Source organism: Pan paniscus, chromosome 1, assembly GCF_029289425.2.
Source record: "Pan paniscus chromosome 1, NHGRI_mPanPan1-v2.0_pri, whole genome shotgun sequence".
NCBI lineage: Eukaryota > Metazoa > Chordata > Mammalia > Primates > Hominidae > Pan > Pan paniscus.
The window spans coordinates 205,540,429-205,562,869 of record NC_073249.2 but is presented as its reverse complement, the minus strand read 5'-3'; the positions used below and the strand labels follow the sequence as shown (position 1 = coordinate 205,562,869).

At 47.0% G+C, this 22,441-nt stretch overlaps 1 long non-coding RNA gene and 3 other non-coding genes across 4 annotated transcripts; all 4 read left to right on the top strand.

Moving 5' to 3' along the window:
• The first annotated feature begins 627 nt into the window (after nt 1-627).
• On the top strand, nt 628-699 carry TRNAE-UUC (transfer RNA glutamic acid (anticodon UUC)). The gene has a single exon. It is a non-coding gene; the product is annotated as a tRNA-Glu (tRNA).
• A 2,806-nt stretch (nt 700-3,505) lies between these two features.
• Nucleotides 3,506-3,579, top strand: TRNAN-GUU (transfer RNA asparagine (anticodon GUU)). The gene has a single exon. It is a non-coding gene; the product is annotated as a tRNA-Asn (tRNA).
• Nucleotides 3,580-8,879: 5,300 nt separating this feature from the next.
• Nucleotides 8,880-22,372, top strand: LOC129393659 (uncharacterized). Its single transcript, XR_008620694.2, has 3 exons — nt 8,880-10,215; nt 20,540-20,684; nt 22,255-22,372. It is a non-coding gene; the product is annotated as an uncharacterized LOC129393659 (long non-coding RNA).
• On the top strand, nt 10,334-10,497 carry LOC112438746 (U1 spliceosomal RNA). Its single transcript, XR_003027106.1, has one exon. It is a non-coding gene; the product is annotated as a U1 spliceosomal RNA (small nuclear RNA).
• Nucleotides 22,373-22,441: the final 69 nt, after the last annotated feature.

Sequence of the window (22,441 nt, the reverse complement as noted above, 5' to 3'; positions counted from 1 at the left end):
CTGAGGAAAAATCTCCAGCGTCAGAGGGAACTCTCGAAGTTTTGCCCGGAGCAAACGGAAGGGTGGCGTTGCCATCGCCTAAGATGGGAAAATGGCAGGTGTCACAGGTTGCAGGGGAAGGTCGGAGACCAGCTGAGGGCCCCGGAGCCTTCCTGGAAAGAGTTTCCCATCCAGCCCGTCTCGGTTTCCGCATCCGTCGGATTCCTTATGACGTTGAGGGTGCTGGCGTCTGGGTCCTTTATGATGCAGAGGGTGCCCCCGTCTCACCCCGGGCGCCTCCGCGCTCCCGCCTCCTCCTGGCAACCTGGTGCGCGGCTCCGGACCCGGCGACCCACGACCGGCTGGTCACTTGCTGCCGCCTCGCAAAGGCGCATCTCTAGTCCAGTGGTGAGCTGCGGCCGGGTCGCTGCAACTCGCTCCAGGACTCGGGACTCGTGGCCTTGGTGTCCCTCGCGGAGCCCTCGGTGTGTCGCCTGCAGGCTCTTTTTTTGAAGAAAGCAGGGAGGGAATGGCCTTGTGAGAGACTCCAGGAGCAAAGAGCGACCCTCACAAGGCCCAAGTCCTCCCAGAGCTCAGGGAAGCTGTCGCTTCTGACGGAAGAAGGGAGAGAAAGCTCCCTCCTGTGTGTCCCTGGTGGTCTAGTGGCTAGGATTCGGCGCTTTCACCGCCGCGGCCCGGGTTCGATTCCCGGTCAGGGAATTGTTTTACACTGGCCGCCCTCCCGCAGGAATCTTCCTTCACTACGCTGTCAGCCGGCCTGCTCCAAGGGCCAGAAGCAGAACAGTCTCCGCAGGGAGGGGCAAAGCCGGGCGAAGGAGGGCAAGTCCTGGTGGACCACCTCTCACGACACACCGTTCCTATTTATCTCCGTGTCCGTCATCCGCGGAAGCAGCTTTAGAGAGCGACGGAGCGTCTCGCTCCGGTGTACACAGCCGGGCAGAGATGCCAGCCCCCATGGAGCTGCACCCAATAAGCCCACACTCTTTCCCGTCGCAACCCCGGAGGCGCCTATCGCGCTGAGCTGCGAATAACTAAGAGAGAGGCCAAGCCAAGTCGTGGCATTTGTGGCAGCCCCGGACACGGGCACCAGCCAGTCAGCGGAGCCTCCTCACCTCCGTTGCCAGCGAAGGCGCTCGTTAGGCCTTCGGAAGAGGCGACCGGAGGCGATGCCCGCGAATTTGTTAGGGGGTAAGCGGCGGGTGAGGTCCTCGAGGGCGGTCCCGTTTGCTGATTGAGCGGTAGAGGGAGGCGATGTTCGCTGACCCAACAAGGACAGCAGGTGGAGTAGGCACAGATGGAAAACTGCTGCCGGTGCCCTAAGCAGAAGGCAGGAGGAAAAATCAGCACTAGGACGTCGAAGCGATGGTACCACAGTCCAATCCCACGATGTCTACACTTACCAAGCACTTGCGCACGCTCCCCCTTTTCCATTCAGTACTCCCAAGAGGGGTTCGGAAGAACCCCGAGTCCACTGTAAGCTCAGGGGAGAGCGGGAGCCAGGGAGGTGAAGTGCACAGACTCGGCAGAGGCGGCGTGCAGAACCGCGGGGGCGGTGAGAGGGCGCGGTGGCTGCGGGGCGGGAGCCGCTGCTGAGAGGCGGCCTGGGTTGTCTTGTGGGGTGACTGTCGGTGGAATCTTTGGTGGAGAGTGGTTTGGAAGAATGGCGAGGGGCGGCAGTGGGGAGGGTGGTGACTCTGAGCGACCGGCCAGGGCGAGGAGGGTGTGCTGTCCCTGCAGGCCATGTGCTCATTTCCACTTTACCTGGCAGGGGAGAGACCGTGGTCACGAAGGGGGTTCTCCCAGAGTGAAGCTTCTTCATCGCACTCTAGAATTGCTGATTCCTGTGATTTCCTCCATGTGGGAAACGGTGTTTGTGCTAGAAGAGGCTGCGCTCTTTACCTGACATAACGGGGTTCAAGACTGACATCGCCTCACGCCCACCCGAAAACGTTTACATGGCTTGTCTCTTTTTTTTTCTGTCCTAAAGTCGCCTCATCTTCACATCCCCTCATTTTTTCTTCCACACTCGAGAGTGTCTCTCTCTCTCATTAAAAGCTCCACCAAATATTTGAAATATCTCAACCAGCAAGACTGCAATAAATACATTATTTCATTCGTGGAAGCTACAGACCAGCTAGGTTGAGAGTTGCTTGATATTTTCTGCTAAACGGTGAGGCATAGAGCACTTGGAAGGTTTCTCTTTGGGCCGTTGTTTGTGTACTCTTGGGTTTCCTTCTTTTCCCCAGACAGTATGGCGCTGTGGGGCCAGCGGTAAACCCTGCTTTCCGGCTTTCTGGCTGCAGATAAAGGCCGCAGCTGCTGCAGGAATCAAAAGCAAACCAAAAGACACGTGGGTTCGCCCCAGTGGGTCCAAGATAGAGTCTGACTGTACCAGGATTCGGATTAGAACAGAGGTTGCTGAAGGCACAATGCAGACTACCAACCACTAGAGAATCCCAAGGTGCCCCACACCTACTGCCCATCGTTTTGCTTCCCCACCCCTCTATTATTTATTTATATATTTTTTTGAGAGACAGAATATCGCTTTGTCGCCCAGGCTGGAGGGCAGTGGCACGATCTCGGCTCACTGCTACCTCCGCCTCTTAGGTTCAAGCGATTCTCCTGTCTCAGCCTCCTGAGTAGCTGAGACTACAAGCGTGCGCCACCACGCCCAGCTAATTTTTGTATTTGTAGTAGAGACGGGCTTTCACCATGTTGGCCCGGCTGGTCTCGAACTCCTGACTTCAAGTGAGTGATCCACCCACCTCGGCCTCCCAAAGTGCTGGGATTACAGGCGTGAGCCACTGCCCCTGGTCCCCCGATTTTATTTTTATTAATGTAAAAACATTATGCGATTTTTACTTCTTTATTCTTGGGCAGCTACAGGTTCTTGTGATTTTCTCTCACATCTTCTCCCCATTTCCCCCTCTCCATTCTGATACATGTCCCATCTTCTCTGCATCCAGCCGGTGCCCTCTGCACGGGCATCCTGGGCTGTCCCATTGGCTAGTCCTGGTCTCCCCTGCTTCTCCCTCCTCCTTTTCACGTTTTCCCTTTTGACTCCCCTGCCTCTTTCCCGCTCCCGCCCCACCGACCCCATCTACTGAAGCCGAGTTGAGTGAAGGGAGAGCAAGCGGAGCAGATGACTGCCTGAAGGCGGCGCAAAAAAACAGAAAGAGCTACCGTGAGAGCCGTCGGGGAGTTCAGCTTCCCTTGGGCCCCACTTGGCTCAGGCTGGGGTCGCAGATCCAGTCATTTCCAGAGGCACTGGCTTCTGAAGCAGGCGAGGGTGAACGCAGGGTGAAGGCCATTCGGCCGCCCTTCTGGCTTCAGAGTCACGCAATGCACGCGTTTCTAACGTGCAGCAAGACGATTAGTCGACTCAGCCTCTCCGGTTTTCCGAAGCGTTGTAGTCTGCACAGTTGTCCCGCAGAAAGCGAATGGCAACCCCTAGGGTTTTGTGATTGCTTAATGTATATAGACATGAAAGTAGACAATGGACGTTGTCTCTGTGGCGCAGTCGGTTAGCGCGTTCGGCTGTTAACCGTAAGGTTGGTGGTTTGAGACCACCCAAGGACGTGATTTTAAATGTTGGTGGTTGTGGCCGGGTGCAGTGCCTCACGCCTATTAATCCCAACACTTTGATAGGCCGACGTAGGGGAATCCTCCACTGAGCTCAGAAGTTCAAGACCAGTGAGAATCCCATCTCATTAAAAAAAAAAAAAATTGCAGCTGTATCTATCTCCTCAGACCTATCACTGTATTTAAAAGTGAAAGACTGTTCCCTTGTGTCTTGTGCATCCTATGAGGACAGACAGCAGAAGGTCCCCCTCCGAGCCTCCTAGAAAATAAGATCTCTGCAGCACAAACTAGCTTGTATGTATGGGAAACAAAGTATTTGAAGAAACAAACTTCAAAAATTCTGCCTTGCTTTCCACAAAAATTAACCCATCACAGTCTGCCTTCAAGTGGCATCATACCTCTTCACATGACTCCTCTCCCTGCCTTTATGCTAGTGTCATGCATTTTACTTTACACCTGTTATAAACCTTACAATCCATCTCTATTACTTTTGTTTCAAGAGTCAGATGTGTTTTTGTTTGTTTGTTTTTGTTTTTTTTGTTGTTGTTGGTGGTGGTGTTTTTAAGACGAGTCTTACTCTATCGGACAGGCTGGAGGGCAGTGGCACAGTCTTGGCTTACCGCAACCTCTGCTTTCCGGATTCGAGTCATTCTTCTGACTCAGACTCCTGAGTAGCAGAGATTACAGGCTTGGGCCACCACATCTGACTAATTTTTGAATTTTTCGTAGAGAGGAAGGTTCACCATATTGGCCAGGCTGGTCTCGAACTCCTGACCTCAAGTGATCCGCCTTCCTCGGCCTCCCAAAGTGCCGGGATTCCAGGCGTGAGCCATCGTGCCCGGCTAAACAGTCAGATGTTAAAATTACATATTTGCCTTTGTAGATGTCATTTCTAGTGTCTTTTTTTTTTGTTTCATCCAGATTTTCATCCCGTGTCAGTTTCCTTCTGCCTGGAGGACTCCTTTAACTTGTCTATTAGGTGTCTTAAACTTGCACTATCATTCACTGATGCTCTGTTCATTAAAGAAAAAAAAAAATTGTTGGCCGGGTGCGGTGGCTCACGTCTGTAATCCCAGCAATTTGGGAGGCCGAGGCGGGTGGATCAGGAGGTCAGGAGATCCAGACCATCCTGGCTAACACAGTGAAACCCCGTCTCTACTAAGAATACAAAAAATTAGCTGGCTGTGGTTGTGGGCGCCTGTAGTCCCAGCTACTCAGGAGGCTGAGGTGGGAGAATGGTGTGAACCCAGGAGTCGGAGCTTGGAACATGTCAAAAGGCATTCTTAGCCTTAAAAGAAAAGCCAGGGACATCCCTTGCCTCAGGACTCTCGGACTTAGAAAAACCTTTCACCCTCTATGTGGATGAATAACAAGGGACAGCTTTGGATTTTCTAACTCAAAGACTGAGGAATGACTTTGGACCAGTGGCTTATTTCTCTAAACAGCTAGACCAGGTGGCAGCTGGGTGACCAGGAAGCTTGAGATCTGTGGCTACCATCACTCTATTGTTAGAAGAAACCACTAAGTTTACCTTGGGACAACAATTAGATGCCATACCACCCCACCCGCACCCCCTGCCACCCCATGAAGTACAGTACAGAGGGTCCTAGAGGCAAAAGTACACCAATGGCTAACAGGGGGCCAGTTACTTAAATATCGGACCCTTCTGCTTGACACCCCAGATGTTACCCTGAAAGTATGCTGATTTTTAAACCCTGCTACTCTGTTGCTGCACCTCACGTCTCAAGAAACAGATCCCCAATTCATTGACTGCTGTGTGGAAACCACGGAAGAGCTCTACTCTAGAAGGCCCAACCTTGAAGACAAGCTCTTGTCTAACCCAAATGTTGAGTGGTTTAGAGATGGAAATAGCTATATTCATGAGGGAGTAAGAAAGGAAGCTTAGCCAACAAGAAGTCATTGAGGCCAAGGGTTTACCTTCTCAGACTTCTGCTCCAAAAGCAGAATTAGCTGCTCTAATTAGGGCCTTCCAACCATGAAAAGACTTAAGCTGGGCACGGTGGCTCACCCCTGTAATCCCAGCACTTTGGGAGGCCAAGGTGGGTGGATCACCTGAGGTTGGGAGTTCGAGACCGGCGTAGCCAACATGGCGAAACCCCGTCTCTACTAAAAATACAAAAATTAGCCGGGTGTGGTGGGGGGCGCCTGTAATCCTAGCTACTTGGGAGGCTGGGACATGAGAATCCCCGAGTTTGCAGTGAGCTGAGATTGCAGTGAGCTGAGATCGTGCCACTGCACTCCAGCCTGGGCGACACAGCAAGACTCCGTTTCAAAAAAAGAAGAAGAAAACCAAAACCCTCAAGAGTCAATGTGTTGACTGACGACTCTAAATGTGGGTTCCTGGTGCTCCATGCTCATGCAGCCATAGGGAAGGAAAGGGGACTATCAAAAGCCAAGGGATGCCCCATACAACTTTACTCAGATCTTGGAACTTTTAGATGCTGTCCAACTCCAAAAGAAATAACAATTACTCACTGCAGGGGACACCAGAAGGGAGACACTTTTATTATTAGAGGAAATTCCCTGGTGGAAAGAGCAGCTAAGGCCACAGCTAAGGAAACCCTGGTATTTCAAGCTGCTGCGCTACTACCAGGTACTGCATCCGTGCCAGTGACATCATACTATACTCCTAAGGAAATTAAAGGGACTGAGTAAAAGGCTTCCAGGGAGACCCTCTGGATGGTTGCTAGAAAAGAACAAACTCTATTCCTGAGGCTGACAGATGGGAAATAATTAAACATTTTCATGATTCCTCACATTTGGGACGGGATTTTCCATTCAAATTAGTTTCCTAAATATTCTTGGGGAAGGGACTGTTCTAAACTATCAAAAGGGTTACCACTCAGGAAGCCACCCCATACCCCGATCCCTGCTTAAACCTGTACAACACCAAGGAACATACCATGGTGAAGACTGGCAGACAGACTTAACCCAGATGCCACCTTACAGGGGACTACAAGATTTGCTAGTATTTATAGACACTTTCAACAGGTGGATAGAAGCTTTCCCCACAAAGACAGGAAAAGTACTGGAAGTGTCTAAATTCTTAAAGAAATCATTCCAAGATTTGGATTACCAAAAGGTTTGCAAGGCGACAACTGACCTCACTTCACAGCTAAGGTGACCCAGTGAGGTCATGCCTCAGCCTTAGGCATTACCTATCTTCATTCCTCATGGAGATCTCAGTCTTCAAATAACATAGAAAGCCAATGGCGACATTAGCAAAACTCTTTCAGTTTGGGGGCTTGCCTGCCCTGCGTCACTATCATTGTTTCCTTGGGTTTCCCAGGAATGTACATGTGTGAGACTGCCGCCCTGCTTATAGATCTGTTTCCCTGCAAGGAAACAGGAATATGTTGCTGTGGCTTCCAGAGTTGGAGATACATGTAGTTGCACCACTGAGGGCTAACATTTAATTTTGGAATCAAGTGATGCATTCAGACTGGTTGCTATCATTCTGTGGTATATATTTAGTGAACACATTCATGATTGAGTTTCCTGCTTTTAGCTGGAGCAAGAAAGTTTTATAATTGTGATTTGTATGAAACAATCATAGGCAAGGGAATGGATGTAAAATAAACTTTATTGTCAGAGGTTTCTAAAGGCTCATCCTTCAAGGAAAATGGACATATGCTGAAGAGCTGATAAACTGTCTACAGCAGTGTTATTCTAACCTAATCTTGATTCCAAGTTCTTGCCATTTTCCTCCAGCTGCTGTTGACTCCAGTTATATATAGGATGGGGGAAAGGGGATTATCTATGAATGTAGGCATCACTTTCTCTTGGGCAGTTATCACATTGGCAGACTGAAGGGATGTGATTTCTACAATCAAACTATCCATTTGGAGTACAAATCTGGAGTGGCTGTAAAATTCGGTTCTCAGAGATGAACTTGCAGATTCGGACTTTCAATTGTTCTGTTGTTTTAGTTTTTCTCATCAACTGGGGAACTGTTTGTGACTAAGCTTTGTTAAAAGTAGAGAAGAGCTTTTCATAGTTCCAACATTAGTTGTTACCTGAAACAAACAAAAAACAACACACAGACAATTAAACAGTAATCTTTGGTGAGGTCTTGCTGATACCTGAGGCTGGAGTGAGAGCTGAGTGGTGATACAGCTCATGTGAGTGATCCAGATTGCGCACTCCTTATGAGACTGTAACTGATGCCTGATGACCTGAGGTGGAACAGTTTCATCTGGAAAACATCCACCACCCCCTTCCATGGAAAAATTGTCTTCCATGAAACCAGTCCCTGGTGACAAAAAGGTTGAGGACAGCCAAAAAGGCTGCTTTAAATGATAACCTTCCCCAAAACTAAATTACCCCTGTAAAATGAATGAAAGGCCACCAAGTTAGAAGGATGAAAGGGGCCTGATTTCTACTAAGATATATGCCTTGTTAAATAATTACCAGCCATTATTCACAAGTCACAAGATTGGGAGCTTCCCCAATTACTGCTGTGAAGAACATCACTATTGTAGAACCTAAGATTGGCCTCTTGAGATGTCTTTTCAGGCTTTTGCATTTCTGACTGCTGGAAGGCACCATCTGGCCCAAAAATCAACCAGTCCCTTAGCCCCCACCCAGAAGCTGACTCCATGCAGGAGGGCCATTTTCCATGCCCCTGTGATTTCATCCCCAACGATCAGCACCGCGCAAGCCCTAGCCCCCTCCCCAACAAACTATCTTTGAAAAACCCCTTACCTCCAAGCCTTCAGTGAGATTGGTTTGAGTAATAACTCTGTCTCCCACATGTCGTGGCTGGCCTGTGTCAATGAAACTCTTTCCTGCAGTGCCATGGTCTCCATGAATTGAGTTTTTGTGTACATTGGGCAGGAAGAACCCATCAGGCGGTTACATCTGCAGGATGGTGCCAGTTCTTTCCACAAAGGCTGGTCAGACACCCAGAAAGCATTTCTCCACTACTACCTGGACAATGTGTCTCCCTGTCAATCTCCAGGGAATGGGGCCTGGATCAAGTATTTAGTATTCAGCAGTTACTACACTGTCACCTAATCCCTCATTTTCAATATTTTGCCATGCCTTCCAGTGGCCTAACTGGCCACCATGCCACAGAATCTTTACTTTATCGTCTCCAAGGAGAACTCTCCACTCGATGTTTTGTGATTTGAGCAATGGAATAGAATCTGATACTGGTGGGCTGCGGGAGGTCCCTGGACACTGGTGGGATCTCGACCCCAGCCGTGGTGTCCAGGCTGTTGACACCATCGCGAGAACAAAGTCAAAGATGAGTCAGCAAATAGTGAAAGAAGAGCTTTATTTCAAAGCAAAAAGTACACACTCAAGAAAGGGGAGCTCGGGCATACCCAAGAGAGAATAATGGGTTCTGGGGTTTCATCTTGATGGGTTTCTTTAACCAAGAATTGGAATATTCACGAAAATTCCTGGGTAAAGGTGGAGATTTCTTGGAACTGTGGTGCCATTTTTACATCAAACACTGGTCTCAGAACTGTCATGGCACTGGCGGGTGTGTGATTTAGTATGTTAATGAGCATATAATGAGGGCCTAGGTAAAACCTCCATCAAATCCAGCACCACGTTGGGTCCACTCAGCCTTAGCCAGCTTGGTCCACACCCTGGTTTTTCAGCGTCTTAACAGCCCACAGCCTCAAGTCATGTAAATCTGCTGCCTAGAATTTGTTACCCTGTGACCACCCTGTAGTATTCCTGTCTGAAATCTACTTGTAAATATTCAAATGGTCTTTCACTTGGGCATTCCAACTTTGCTTACTTCACAGTGTTTCCTGCGTAATATATAAGAAAAGATGATCCAGACAATTGTTAAACATCTCAAATAAGATGTAGCCCAGGTATTTGTGTCAAATTTGGATTATTTTGGTTTCGTCTTTGCAGAATATAAAAAACTAACATGAGGTAAGCACTAAGGTGTGGAGATGGCTGTGCAAGAGATGACAAAGTCCGGCACCACGCTTGAGAGTGTCCAATCATCTCTTCTGGGACAGCATATTTTTCTACAATACAGATTTTTGAAAAAAAACAACAACATCAAAAAAAAAAACCTACAAGATTCATGAAACTGGACAACTGTCTTTATAACATTACCAGTGATAAAACCAGTAAGGAAGACTGGTTTGCAGTCATCTGAGCAGCCTCTTTACTCTCATAAATATGGTTTCTCTCTGATATTAAACGGCTTCCAATTGCAAGCGGAATGCTGCATCACAAGGATAAGGATGTGAAGAGAACCGGTTTCTTTTGTAATCCGAAACATTCTAGTCTGCGAATTAAAAGCCATTATTTGAAGAAGGATGCCCCGGCCCCATCTGGCCACCGAAAGGTTGCTCCTTAACACAGGGTAAGGACCAGCTTCTTTGGGAGAGAACAGACGCAGGGGCGGGAGAGAAAAAGGGAGAGGCAGACGTCACTTCCCCTTGGCGGCTCTGGCAGCAGATTGGTCGGTTGAGTGGCAGAAAGGCAGACGGGGACTGGGCAAGGCACTGTCGGTGACATCACGGATAGGGCGACTTCTATGTAGATGAGGCAGCGCAGAGGCTGCTGCTTCGCCACTTGCTGCTTCGCCACGAAGGAGTTCCCGTGCCCTGGGAGCGGATTCAGGACCGCTGATCGGAAGTGAGAATCCCAGCTGTGTGTCAGGGCTGGAAAGGGCTCGGGAGTGCGCGGGGCAAGTGACCGTGTGTGTAAAGAGTGAGGCGTATGAGGCTGTGTCGGGGCAGAGGCAGAAAATGTCATACTTACCTGGCAGGGGAGATACCATGATCACGAAGGTGGTTTTCCCAGGGCGAGGCTTATCCATTGCACTCCGGATGTGCTGACCCCTGCGATTTCCCCAAATGTGGGAAACTCGACTGCATAATTTGTGGTAGTGGGGGACTGCGTTCGCGCTTTCCCCTGACTTTCTGAAGTTTCAAAAATAGACTTGTGCGTCAAGGCTCACATATTTTTTTGAATTGGTTTGTGTTTCGGTTGGTGTTTTAGGTGTTAATCGTATAGTGGAGAGCTGTCGCGTGCTCGCCACAGGAGAAAAAGCGAGCATCAGCCGCATCGGCTTTGTAACACAAGTTAACTATCGTGAAGTCCGCTCAGCTCCTCCCTTTCTACCCTGGCTGCTTTTGGCAGGGATTGGTCCGTGGTCTCCAGTCTCTTGGGTTCTCTTCTCACCCTGTGTGAAAATCTTCGTGTTTTTCCCTACCCCCCAGTCACCTCTTACACAGCCTCTGCTTCGAAGCGTAGCCCCCACAGGAGTTTGTAGGATTTCTGTGCTAGCGGGGAGTGTGTTCTCACCTCATAGAGCCAGGTAGAAACTACGCAGATGGGCGCTGTTCTCTGGGAAGAAAGCAGGGCCTTTGGGGCTCTCAGTGTCCCCGTTGGGTTGTAGACATAACACGCTTACTTTGCGTAGGGGAACGGCTCTGCCGGCCCCCAGGTGCCCTCGCGCATATTCATGGAGGCCCGCAGGTCAGAACCGCAGTCTCACCTGTCTTGGCGGAAATGCCCTGCGATCCTCCCGGAGATAGAAGGCGGGAAGTTTTATGAGGAGCCGGTCCCGTTTCCCTACTATCTCCTGCCGTTTATATATCTAGTCTTTCTTCAGACTTTAAGCGACTGCTTCATGTTTGATGTCTCACTCCCACATCCTACATCCACTGCCAGGCAACTTTCTAGATAGCACCCTGACCCATCCTTCCCACCCCCAAGAAGCCCTTTCCTATTTCTGGGGCCAGTGTCCTCCCCAGTCCCTCTTTCTTCAGGCCCTCGCTTATCACCTTCATGGACAGAAAATACTGAGCTCTCTCTCAACCTGAGGTTTACACCTGACACGCGTCAGTGCCCTGGCAAATTCCTTAATACCCCTTCTCAAATAGCACTGTAAATCATCTCTTTTTAACTCCCAGAACTATCTAATTGGTTTTGTCCCTGCACTACATGAATACTAGTATTCCACTACAGAGGAAAACCCCAGGCCTAGCGATGGCGGTTCTGGGCATTGTGCCAGCCTCTCCCAGGGTATGTTTTCTGACCTCACCTACTTTTGATCAACTGAGGTCAGGAGTTCAAGACCAGCCTGACCAACATGGCAAAACTCCGTCTCTACTAAAAACACATACACACGCACAATAATAATAATAATAATAATAATAATAATAACTGCCGGGCGCAGTGGTGTGTGTCTGTAATCCCAACTACTCGGGAGGCTGAGGCAGGAGAATCGCTTGAACCGGGGAGGTGGAGGTTACAGTGAGCCGAGATGGCGCCATTGCACCCCAGCCTGGGCAACAGAGTAAGACTCTGTCTCAAAAAAAGAAAAGAAATTAGTGCATCTGAGACATATTATTGGAGACAGTAGAATCCTGCGTCCAACAGGCACTTGGTGCAGATCTGAACCCATTGAGCTATTGGCTCATGTTCCCTATGTTCTATTAAGTATCATGAGCAGAAATTGAGCTCTTTGGCTTTTACCCACTGAGTATGGCTATAGGACAGGTCTCTCTCTCTCTCTCTCTCTCTCTCTCTCTCTCTCTCTTTCTCTCTCATTCTTTGCATCATTATTTTTTGCCATCAGTGTGGGTTTTTGGTTTTGAGGTTATGAAGTGAATTTCTGGGGACAATCTCTGTTGGGTCGTGTTGACAAGGATCCAGTCCCTGTTTGGTGATACATGACAGCTAATCTGGTCTGTGAGTCTTCTTTATTGTCTATTTATTGTCCTGAGAATAATGGTATTTCCTGATATTTGAGACTGCAGCAATGATAAGTTGTTCCGATCTTGTCTTTCCAATGTTTGGTAAAAATTTTATAGGCCCAATTGTTGTCAATATCTGCAAGAGTGGCATCTCTATTACAAGAGTGATCTTACTACTCAATGTCCCCCCTCCCACCCAACTTCGTTTCCTAGGGGCTCTTGGCTTTAACGAATTTACTGTATCTAAAAGACATCTTAGTACAAGAAGAAAACTAAATCTGTAGCATGTAAGGAGCAGTTTTATTTGATTGGTATATTCAGGTTTCTAGCCAGCTGAAAAATTCAAATACGTGCCCTTTAAGGATTAAGTTTAAACCACACTACAAAAAGAGAACAGATTTATATGATCACATATAAGCAATGGAATCAGCAATATGAGTACTTTTCACAACTATACAAATCAAATTTAATAATCTCCAGAACATTAAGGAAGTTCAGCCCTTAATGGAAATGAATGAAAAGAAATTATTCACCCGCTGTTACATGCCCTGGAAAGAGAATGTCCTGCCGGACTCAAAAGAGTATCACAATATTACTGAGATTTTCAGCAATGAAGGCCCTCCAAGGATCTAATGATGTTCATATTTTCAGTTTATTTCCTTCACTGATAAACATTGTTAATAGATACCATTGCCTCTGTTTTCACTTTAAGTGATGTTACTTAGCACAATTCGTTTCTTTAGAATGCACCCTAGTTTGGTGGAAGGAATTTTCCTGCTTTATAAATATAGGATATTTTCTCATGAAACAAATTGGCATACTCTTTCAGTGAAGTGAATAGACAAATTAGATCTCTACAATTGTAAAGGAGTCACTGCCCCAATTATCTTAGGAACAATAATAATCACTTATATAAAATTAAAATAAGAAAATTAAGCCAGGTATGGTGGCTCATAGCTACAGTCCCAGCACTTTAAGAGTTGGAGACCAGCCTGGGCAACATAGTGAAACCCCCGTCTCTACAAATTTTTAAGTATTAGCTAATTTTTTAAAGTTGGCCGGGCATGATAATGCATGACTGTAATCTCAGGCTGCAGTGAGCTATGATTGTGCCACTGCCCTCCAGCCTGGGTGACAGAGTGAGACTCCCAACTCAAAAAAAAAAAAAAAAAAAAGAAAAAGAAAGAAAATTAAGAATTTGTTGAAAATTGTTTTACTACAATGCTAGGCTGCATGTCTTGCACCTGTACTCCCAGCAACTCAACAGGCTGAGGCGGAAGGATTGCTTTAGGCCAGCAGTTGGAGACCAGCCTGGGGAACAGGGCAAGACCTCATCTCTAAAAAAATACAAGGCAAGCTGAGCCAGGAGGATTGCCTGAGCCCAGAAGTTCCAAGTTGGTCAGCTATGATTGCCCCGCTGCACTCTAGCCTGGATAACAGAGCAAGACCCTGTGCCTTATTTTTAAATTTATGTTATTTTTTTACTACTTATGCTTATTTATCTATTTATTTATTTTTGAGACAGAGTCTTGCTCTGTAGCCCAGGCTAGAGTGCAGTGGTGCCATCTCAGCTCACTGCAAGCTCTGCCTCCCAGGTTGAAGCTATTTCCCTGCCTCAGCCTCCAGAGTAGCTGGGATTACAGGCGCACGCCAGCACGCCCAGCTAATTTTTATATGTTTAGTAGAGACAGGGTTTCATCATGTTTGCCAGGCTAGTCTCAAACTCCTGACCTCAAGTGATGCACCTGTCTCGGCCTCCCAAAGTGCTGGGATTACAGGTGTGAGCCACCTCGCCCAGGCTCCTTATGCTCGAAATGTGAGGTTTCATTAGGGAAAAATTTTCTTGTTGAATTTCTAACATGAAAAAATGATAGATTTAGCTGTAGATTAAATTAATGGTCCTGGTAGTTTGGTACAATAAAATAAATGAAATGAAATTGATAGCAGAGAGGAATCTTTGATGCTTTTGAACAATTTAAATAATGTAATATTTATTATATAAAGACATGAAAAAGTTCATTACATTATTATTTTATTTATTTATTTATTTATTTATTTATTTATTTATTTATTTTGAGATGTAGTCTCACTCTGTCGCCTAAGCTAGAGTGCAGTGGTGCAATCTTGGCTCACTGCAACCTCTGCTTCCCAGGTTCAAGCAATTCTCCTGTCTCAGCCTCCTGAGTAGCTGGGATTACAGGCGCACACCACCACACCTGGCTAATTTTTGTATTTTTAGTAGACACGGGGTTTCACCATGTTGGTCAGGCTGGTCTTGAACTCCTGACCTCATGATCCTCCTGCTATGGCTTCCCAAAGTGCTGGGGTTACAGGCATGAGCCACTGCACCTGGCCCATTACATTATTTTTTAAAAATCAGTGTGACTCTTTTGACAAATTAGAATGGTTTAATAATCTTGGTTAGGCTGGGCATGGTGGCTCATGCCTGTAGTCCCAGCACTTTGGGAGCCCGAGGTCAGGAGTTTGAGACCAGCCTGGCCAACATGGTGAAACCCTGTCTCTACTAAAAATACAAAAATTAGCCGGGCATGGTGGGGGGCTCCTGTAATCCCAGCTACTCAGAAGGCTGAGGCAGGAGAATTGCTTGAACTCAGGAGGCAGAGGTCGCAGAGAGCCAAGATCATGCCATTGCCCTCCAGCCTGGGGGGGCAACAGAGTGAGACTCTGTCTCAAAAAACTAATAAATAAATAAAAATAAAGTATAAAAAATTAAAATTATGTGTTCAAATACATTAAATATATGGCAATGAAAAGGAGGCCTAGCATGACTGTCTGCATTTTGCTCCTAACCCTTCCTACCCTGTGGTGACATCTTCCAGGCTAACTGCTTTTTCTTATTTCTGCACATAGGCCAAGCTATCTATGGGAGGGATTTAGCTTACAGTTTAACTTTAAAGCACAGATGATAATAATCCCTTCCCCAAACTAACTCCTGAGAAGATAGAGAGGTTGTATATACAAGTAACAGTGTTATGCTGAAGATTTATAAAAGCAGTGTGACCTGACAAAGGATGAAGAATTTTCACCATCCCCTTGGGCTCTCACTGCAGCCCATGTCTGTCATTGTCAGACCTCTTCACCTCAACCGCCTCCTTCTTCCTCCCTTCCCTAACGTACAAGGAGCCTGAAAATCATATTAATTTAAGATGGTTCTTTAGGATATTAGTTCACCATCTGTTCAGTTTGGTGGCTCTCTGGAATAAAGTCACCTTCCCTGCCCCTACACCTCAACCCTCGACTTATTGGCTGTCATGCAGCAAGCAGTGAGTGCAGTAAGTGGAGATCACACCACTGCACTCCAGTCTGGGTGACCCTGTCTCAAAAAAAAAAAAAAAAAAAGAGAGAGAGAGAGAAATTTGGTTTTCGAACCAGACAAATTAAATAGGAGACTTAATTGCAATGAGACCTAGAAATGTCTAAATTTCTAAAATTTCTAAAAGAACTGAGAAAATTGCCTCCATTGAGGAAGTAAGCTGAAGGAGGTAGACTGTCATGTTTTCTGATTTGAGAAATATTGAGGAGGCTTTGTCTCTTTCACTTCCAACTGCTCCTTCTCCTCCTGCCCCTGCACCTGCATAGTCTTTCTTACCTGAGCCTTCCTGTCCTGCCTTGCCTCTTCTTCCATCACCATCACCTAAGGAAAGTCCCCAGGGATCTGGTGCCTTCCCTGAAACTTCTGTTCTGACAGCCCCTTTCAAGGTAAAACCCAAACCCACAGGAAGAGGGGAGCCTACCGTTGTGTATACCACTTCACCAAAACGTGAATTAAGAATATTATAAAGGACTTCCCTGATCTAAACTTAAATACATTTCACTCTTCTGTTTCTAAAGCAGGCTCCAAGATCCTGTAGGCTTTGGCAGAAAATTTGACTTAACTGTTGAAACCTTTGAGCCCAAATATTCTGATCTTTATCAATTAATTCACATGCTGGTGAAGAAGGGAAGGCCACTAACTGGTTGCAAAAGGTAAATTGGAAGGATTTTCAAAAAGGGACTGAAGCAGAACATGAAAGGTTCACATTTTCACCAAATATCTCCAAGTTGCCATTCCCCAGGTCCTTCCTAAAAATATAGATTGGAGGATAATTCAGCATTGTACTAAAAAGCCAGACAAATCTGTCTTTGCTTAACTAAAATGGTTTGAGAGCCAGGTGTGGTAGTTCATGCCTGTAATCCCAGCACTTTGGGAGGCTGAGGCGGGTGAATCACTTGAGGTCAGGAGTTCAAGACCAGCCTGCCAACATGGTGAAACCCTGTCTCCACTAAAAATACAAAAATTAGCCAGGTGGCTACTCAGGAGGCTGAAGCAAAAGAATTGCTTGAACCCAGGAAGTGGAGGTTGCAGTGAGCTGAGATCCTGCCACTGCAATACAGCCTGGGAGACAGAGCGAGACTCTGTCTCACAAAGAAAAAAATAAAAAGAAAAAAGAAAAATAGAAAAAAAAACCAGCAGGGTAGTAGAAATATAATGCACACAAGAATGATAATCATGAAGACAATCTGATTCTAGAAGAGTAAGGGAACCTATTCCATTAGAGAGCCAACTGAAAACATCAAATCCCAGTTCACACCCCAGGGTGTGGGGTCACGTGCCTGTAGTCCCAGCTACTCGGGAGGATTAGTAAGGAGGTTTGCTTGAATTCATGAGGTCAAGGCAGGAGTAAACCCTGATCATGCCACTGCACTCCAGCCTGGGTGACAGTGAGACCTTGTCTCAAAAACAAACAAACAAACAAAAACCCCCAAACCAAACAACAACAAATTGCCACCTCACTCTGAAATGACAGTGGCAAACATCACTTTGCTATTGGCAAATTAAAAGAAAAACCCTCCCTCTTACTATCAACCTGGCTCTTTCTTTAACATGTCTGACCCATGGTTTAAAATGCCCAAAAGCTGATGTACTCAAATTATAATACACTTACCTATTCTGCACCAGCATTTATTTTTGTCTGGAGGAGATCACCATCCATGGTCCTGTAAATGTCTAACAGCATGGAATGATGAAGGGCAGTGTCTTTTAGGATATTTGGTTATATCTATATATATGGTTCTGAAGAAACCCAACATTGGGCGAGTTCCCTCAAACTTTTCACTAGGCATGACCATTGCTCTATTTTAGATAGAGATTCTGTGGGGCAAAACCTGAGAATTATCTGCCTGGCTATCAAGAAGATAGCTCCTTGCATTTTTTGGAGGAGAACACTTTTGCTTCAAGGGAGTGTTTCCTCCCAGGATTAGAAATCTTTCTGTAACCTCAGGAAACATTGCTGATGAAAACCAGGCATGGTGTGCTGCACAACTTGTAGTAATAAGGCAGAAGTTAAAAGGAAAAGACAAGTTTTCCTGTACTTGGCTGACTCCAAGACCTGCCATAGATAGAGCCCTAGCAGATCCTCGGTAACACGATCTGAAAAGTCAGAGCCCCGAGGAATGAATTCCGGAGACTCTCTCAACACAGTCAGCCCCTAGCAAAGATAAGAGAAAAAAACAACAAATGCCTTTACTACCTTCTCTTTCCCCCTTTCCATTTCTAATTATTCAAGTTTTGTTAAGTTCCCGATTTCCCTTCAGTGCAGCTGCAAGGTCACCAGCTATACTTGCATTGCAAGACCTGTGACAGTTTGATTAGCTGCCTTTCTTCTGCTTCTATAAGCCCTCTTGCCTGCCCCCGAGTTTCATGCCATCAAATTCCCGCCGCGCCATTCAAACTAGCCAACCCCCTTTCAGAAGTGTGTATAAAGTCAAGCCCTGTCTTTGTTCGGGGCTCAGCCTTTGGATTTTAATCTGCTGGGCCTCAGTGCAGTCAATAAATCCTCCTGTTCCACCCATTGGTCTCTCTGTTCTCCTGATTCCCACAACAGCAGTGGGGGACTGCGTTCGCACTTTCCCTTGCTCTTTCATGGTATGAATAATGGACAGCATTTTTTTTTTCGCCTATAGTCGCAGGCTCGGTCTCAGTGATTGTATGCTGTGGTCAGCTGTTTTTGTTTTTGTGAGACCTTGTTTTCTTGTTTACTGTCCTGGGACAGATGTCTGTCGTCACTTGTTTCCTCGGGAGGCAAATTTCAGTCTCTGTGGGGGAGGTCTCCCATGTTAGCTGTGGTGGTACTTGGCAGGCAGAACTCAGGGATCTAGGCTTCCGTGCTTTGTAGATTGCTCAATGGTCCCCAAGGCCTAGTGGCTTTTAACACCACTTGAAAACCTTAGTGTTTTTCCACTGTCCCAAGAGTCACCTCTTACACAGCCTCTTTTTTTGTTTGTTTGACTTATTCTCTGAGAGACAGTGTCACTGTATCTGGTGGCATCTTGGTTGAATCGATCCTCCCACCTCAGCCTCTGGAGTAGCAGAGGCACGCGTCACCGCAGCCGGCTAATTTCTGTTCTTGTTTTTGTTGTTGTGGTGGCTGTTTTGTTTTTTTAAGAGTTGAAGTTTCTCCATGTTGCCCAGGCGACGTGCTCCCGGCGAAGGAGGCCGCCTGCCTGGGGGCGGGCTGGAGCCACGTCCCAGGGCTGGGGGCGCTGGGGGCACTGTGGGTGCTGCACCCACCGCTGCCCGGCACCGGAGGCCAAGAGAGCGTTCCCGACGGGCTCCGCGGATGCCCCGCCGCGTCCTGCTGCCCATCCTGCCCGGGTTGTCGCGGGCCGGGGGCACGACAAGAGGCCAGGGCCTGCCCGGACGCAGCAGCCTGCAGGGCGCAGCTGTCCCTCCACCAGCCGGGGTCCCCTCGCTCAGCCCATGAGACAAATAAATGAATAAATAAATAAATAAATAAATAAATAAATAAATAAATAAAAGATGGAGTCTTGCTCTGTCGCCCAGGGTGGAGTGCAGTGGTGCGATCTCGGCTCACTTCAACCTCTGCCTCCCAGGTTCAAGTGATTCTCCTGCCTCAGCCTCCTGAGTAACTGGGATTACAGGTGCATGCCACCACACCCGGCTAATTTTTCGATTTTTAGTAGAGACGGGATTTCATCACGTTGGCCAGGCTGGTCTCGAACCCCTGACTTCAAGTGATCCACCCGCCTTGACCTCCCAAAGTGCTGGGATTACAGGCATGAGCCACTGCACCCAGCCAGAAGTGGGCATTAATAGGCAGGCGCCGTATAGGGCAACATCTGTGTGCACCTCTTACAAATCTTAATGCTGTGTATATGAGGGGGTTCCTTCGTGTCCCCCTGGGGATGTTTGAGGTTGCCTGTATGTGTTATGTGTGTGCATATTTTTAAGCTCAGATATGCATAGGCGGATTGACACCTCTGTTTGAATGTATTCCCATGAGCTCATGCCATTAATTCACCATCACAAGAAATATTTACTGAGCGTGAGCCATGCCATTTCACAGCCACCATTATAGTACTAAGATACAATGAGGAACAAAAAATCCAGGCTTTCTGAGCTCACACTGGGGTGGGGGCATGGTGGGAAGACACAGGCATCCATGTAATAAACAGAAACCACGACAGGGCTAAGTGTTCTGGAGGAGAGGCACATGGTGTACTGAGGCCCCTGAGGTAGACCCCAGGTGCACCTTTGAGCTTTGCTTGCATGGTTTGGGTTTGTGGGCTCACCTGCATGTGTCCATGCATGCCCCATCTGCGTGCCCGTGCATGGCTGCATCACCCCATGCACACGTGCACTGCCCCTGGGCTTGCCCACATGTGCTGCTCCCCAGGGTGCCAGGCTATCAGCCTACAAGGCATTGTGGGTCTGGGCCCAGCCTGCCACCCCCTACAGAGACCTGAGCCTGCCTTCCCAGGAGGCCCAGGACTCTCACCCAGGGCCCTTCTCTGCAGCTGGAGCAGGCTCTGTGGCTGGAATCTGGTGAGCTGGAGACCCAAGAGCCCAGGGGGCTGGTACCCCAGAGCGTGGAGTTGCGGAGGCAGCTGCAGGAGGAGCAGGCCTCCTAGTGGCGCAAGCTGCAGGCCTACCTGGAGGGCCAGCAGCGGCAGGCCCAGCTTGTGCAGCGGCTGCAGGGCAAGGTCAGGGCCACCCATTCCTGCTCTTTCCCTCCCACGTGTTCACTTTGCCCTGCCCCCACCCCTGGGGCTCACCATCAGCTCCCAATCCCCAGATTCTCCAGTACAAGAAGAGGTTCTCAGAGCTGGAGCAGCTGTTGGAGAGATCCGGAGAGCTGGAGCAGCAGCAGCTGAGGATGGGTGCCAGGGTGGAGCAGAGGCAGGCCCTGCCCTCCACCTGCCCAGCCTGATGCTTTAACCTCTCTGACACCCAGGACACAGAGCACAGCCAAGACCTGGAGAGTGCCCTCATCTGGCTGGAGGAGGAGCAGCAGGGAGGGCCAGGGCTGGCAGCATGGCCCCCTGGGCGAGTGCCTACTGATCCCCTGTGCCCCATTCAGGAGTGCCAGCCTGGCCCAGGTGAATGCCATGCTCTGAGAAAAGCTGGACCAGGCAGGTTTGGCCAACCAGGCTCTGAGTGAGGAGATACGAAAGGTGACCAGTGACTGGGCTCGCAGCTGCAAGGAGCTGGAGTGGTGGGAGGCGGCATGGAGGCGCGAGGAGGAGGTGGGCATGGGGGTGCAGGGAGGCCAGCAATATAAGAGGAAGATAATGCACAATTATGCTAGTGAGACTCTCTTTTCCAATAATGTTTGCACTTCTCAATACTACATTTAAAAAGGAAATAGTAGCACTTGAACAGTTAAGTAAGAAGATGAACAAAATTGAACAGAGGAAAAATAACTGTCTGAAGACATGTTGAAAATACATTTAAAGACAGTCTGTCTGAGACAGGAGCTGAGCTGGCCAATCCATCTTTTAAATAATTGAACATCATTCAGGTGTCAAGTATTTGACCTGGAGCCTGGAAGGGGAGGAGAGAGTCCAAAAAAAAGTCAAAATATAAAGAAAAAAAATTAAAGAATTTGTCCCACAAATCAGGCAACCAAGGTCTAAACTTATACCCTCTGCCTGGGTAAATTGTTGTTGCTTCTTTCTGTGACTCTTAAAAGATGTACAATATACCTCATTTAATGACTTTGATTTATTCATGAAAACTCTATCCCCATGGGAAAAGCTGTTAAATGAAAAAATATTTCTTTTAAGTAGAAAAATTATGAAAGGATTCCTTCCAACCCTCCATACCCAAAATATCTCAAATGAATTATATAGCTATCAATTATCTATATATATCAAAATATACCAATTAAAAATATCAGTTAAACAATACATCAATTGAACTATGAAAGCAAGCTTATTTAAGTAGCAAAGAATAACGTGAAGGTTAGTAAGTATAGCTTATACTTAAAATACAATGAATTGAAAGCTCATGGCACTTCATAGAGTAGGAAGAAGAAACTTAATAGAAAGTGGTAGTTGGGGGAGAAGGACTGCAAGGGAGTTATTTGGAAAATGCATTTTTTATTTCTGCATCATTTTGTTCACAAATTATTCTTAATCTTTTGTGAATTTGTGGATTTCTTGAACTCAAACCAGACTTAAAAATACAGTTATAGCACAGAAAAAAATCTTTAATGGCAAAATAAAAGCTAAGCAAGAGAGCCTTTCAAAACACATGAAAATAGCACACACATACAAAAAAAAAAGAATAAAGAGATGTACAAGTGACACCTCCTCAACCTTCTCACTTGGTGTACATACGCACAGTAAATTATTTTGGGCTCAGCCAAGCATGGGAGCAATTCAAATAGATCCATATCATATTCTCTGATTAGAAACTCTTGTGGAGTAAGTTGGTGAGTGTATCTTTGCCTAAAACAGTCATGTCAAAATATAGCTTCCTATAGCATATTTATTTAGTATCATTTTGGTGAAAAAGTGCTTATACAGAATAGAAAAGAGTTGTCCAAAACTAAGTGGTTGAACTTTCCAGAGCCATTACCTGCAGAATTGTTATGTAAGTCTGTTCCATACTCATAAAGGAATACTCAGCTGACCCAGCTGATTTTCTCGTGTTTTTTCCTTCAAGGGCTAGTAGAAGTCTATATGTTGTGGTGGAAAACAACCTCAGCCCTATAGTCCAACATTTGCCTATCAAAACTTGTCCTATGATTTACAAAACTAGAACCTCACTGGTAAGTCACATTCCTAGAGTCTCCCCCATCCCTAACCCCAGTCACGGAAAATAAATCAAATCATTGTCACTCTTTCTTAAC